Raw genomic sequence first — 2,500 nt, forward strand, 5'->3', positions numbered from 1 at the left:
ATGTACAAACTTGAAATTCTTAAAAATAGATTTGTCATCATAAAGATGAATAAAAAAGTTTTAATGTTATAAAATTATGACTTCAAAAAAACATTCTCCAAACCTGAGAAAACAGAAGAAAAATATTGTAATGTAATAAAAACAAAACTAACTTTACAGAAAAATACTTAAATAACTAAAAAGAAAAAAGTTTGCTCATTTATATGATTAAATATTCATATATACATACAGTACATTTGCAGTAATGGAAACAAATGAACGTGTACTTAATGAATGAAGTCGTTTAAAGTTATTTTAAAAACACAAAGACATTTGTTATTTGACTTTACTGCAGAAACAATGCATAGATAATCTCACACACACACACACACACACACACACACACACACAGACCACACACTGTGCAGCTGTGTGTTAAAACAGTTATTCACGCTCTCACATTCTGTCGACCAGATCCACACATGAGTCGCCGTGGTAACCTGAACTCCTGGCCCCTCCGTGTGTGTGTGTGTGTGTGTGTGTGTGTGTGTGGGTGGCGTCGGCGCTCACGGGCCGCGTGAACGTGTCAATCTTTAGCGTGTTTTTGTCGTGACTCCGCCCACTTTCTCCTCTCTGAGAGTAACTGAGCGATGACCTCTGTTGGAGTTCACGGCCATTTCAATATTTTTGTTAAAATGTGTTTTTTTTTCACCTAAATACAGATTTATGTCAATGTAGCATGCTAGTTTAAATATGCTAACAAGTAAGGCTATCAACACACAACACTGTGATGCTAGGTTAATAACAGCGCTATCAAGTTAGGACATCAAACTAAGTGACCATGCACGGCTATGTGGCTAAGCTAACAAGCTATGTGATCAAGCAAGGGTTCAAGCTAGGCAAACTAGCTATGTTAACAAGCAAAGCCCTTACTCAAGATTACATTAACAAGCTAAGAGAGGGTGGAGTGGCTCAGTGGTTTAAACTGGTACCCTGTGTGTGAAAAATATCATGGTCGCAAGTTCGACTCCACCCCTGGCTCATTGTACTCAATTCCATTGTAAGTCGCTTTAGACAAAAGCGTCTGCTAAATGACATGTGTTGTAATGTAAAAGGGAACATGCTAGGTTAATAGCATCGAGCTAAGTTAACAGGGTTGTGATCGAGCTAGGCTATTGAGCTAATCTAATATTTTATTTAATAGGCAAACAAATAAAGCTAGGTTATCTACCCATGCTATCAAGCAAGACTGTCAAGCTAAGCTAACACTATAGGTGAGGCCATTACACAAGGCTAGGTTAACATGCTAGGTTGATTAGCAAGGCGATTAAGCTAGATCATACATTAAATTGCAGTGGTATCAAGCTAGGTATATGCTAACTAGCTATCTTAACTAGCTGGGCTGTTTTACTGACTGTGCTAACATGCTAAGCTAACAGGCTATGTCAACTAGCCTCATTAACCAGCTGGTTTCTAAACATGCTAGGTGTCCAGTTAGCATTAGGTGTCACTTAGTCATGGATCCAGTCGCAGAAGAGAGAGCTCACGTTGCTATCAGCTAGCATGTCAACTGCTACTTGTATCAATGTAAATAAAAAATAAATAAAATAAAAATAGTTTTAAAAAAGAAATTAAAGTTACATTTCACATCATTTTTAAACATAAACGCCGCACGTGTTCATCAGTGATGTCATCAGTGATGTCACTCCCACAGGATCAACTCAATCCATGAATCATTCATTCTTTCATTCGTGTGAGCGTTTCCATTTCGTCCAGTTTTGATTTTTCCGTGTAACGTAAGTCACGTGACCTCAAAGCTCCAAAGTTATTCACGTACAGATTTAAACTTAAACCGTGATCAGTAACATTTAAAGGAAACGTGTGTGTGTGTGTGTGTGTGTGTGTGTGTGTGTGTGTGTGTAGGAGCGCAGGGACCGTCTGCAAAGTGCCACACCTGAAAAAAGACTTTTAAAAATATTACTCAGTGTAGTGTTGTCAAACTTTCTGTAAACTTTCTGCATCAAAGCATGAAAATGTTATTTATTTGTTGATTTGCAGACACTTTTATGATCGTTGAAGCTCCTCCCCCTGTCACAGTGTCACTTCCGGGTCACGCAACTTACGTCAGATGGAAATAAGTCATTATTGTTTTTTTAATTTTTAATTTTATTTAAAAAAAACAAATGATACACTGATTTAACTCCTCCCCTCTCCTCCTCCATGACAGTGAGACGTCTTCCCGTCCACATGAGTGCGTCCACGCCCACGCACGTATGACATCAGCGGCGAGCCTGGAGGACGCCGTGACAGCCGTATGTAAATTGAATATGACTAATCGCTCCCCTGCGTCACCTCTCGCCACCTCTGCACCGACACGATGACGGACGGCTCTGTGTGTGTGTGCGCGTGTGTGTGGTGTGTGTGTGTGTGTGTGTGTGTGTGTGTGTGTGTGTGTGCAGCACTGTTTTCCTTCAATCACAGGTGTATGCCACGAACATTAAGGCCCGAAAAAATCAAAATC

At 39.8% G+C, this 2,500-nt stretch overlaps 1 long non-coding RNA gene across 1 annotated transcript in view; it reads left to right on the forward strand.

The window, feature by feature from the left end:
- Positions 1 to 2,403, forward strand: part of LOC122761508 — an 81,374-nt gene extending 78,971 nt beyond the window's left edge. The window contains exon 4 of the long non-coding RNA XR_006358559.1: positions 2,207 to 2,403. This is a non-coding gene — a long non-coding RNA (uncharacterized LOC122761508). The remainder of the gene's footprint in view (positions 1 to 2,206) is intronic.
- Positions 2,404 to 2,500: the final 97 nt, after the last annotated feature.

This window comes from Solea senegalensis, unplaced genomic scaffold (assembly GCF_019176455.1).
Source record: "Solea senegalensis isolate Sse05_10M unplaced genomic scaffold, IFAPA_SoseM_1 scf7180000014762, whole genome shotgun sequence".
NCBI lineage: Eukaryota > Metazoa > Chordata > Actinopteri > Pleuronectiformes > Soleidae > Solea > Solea senegalensis.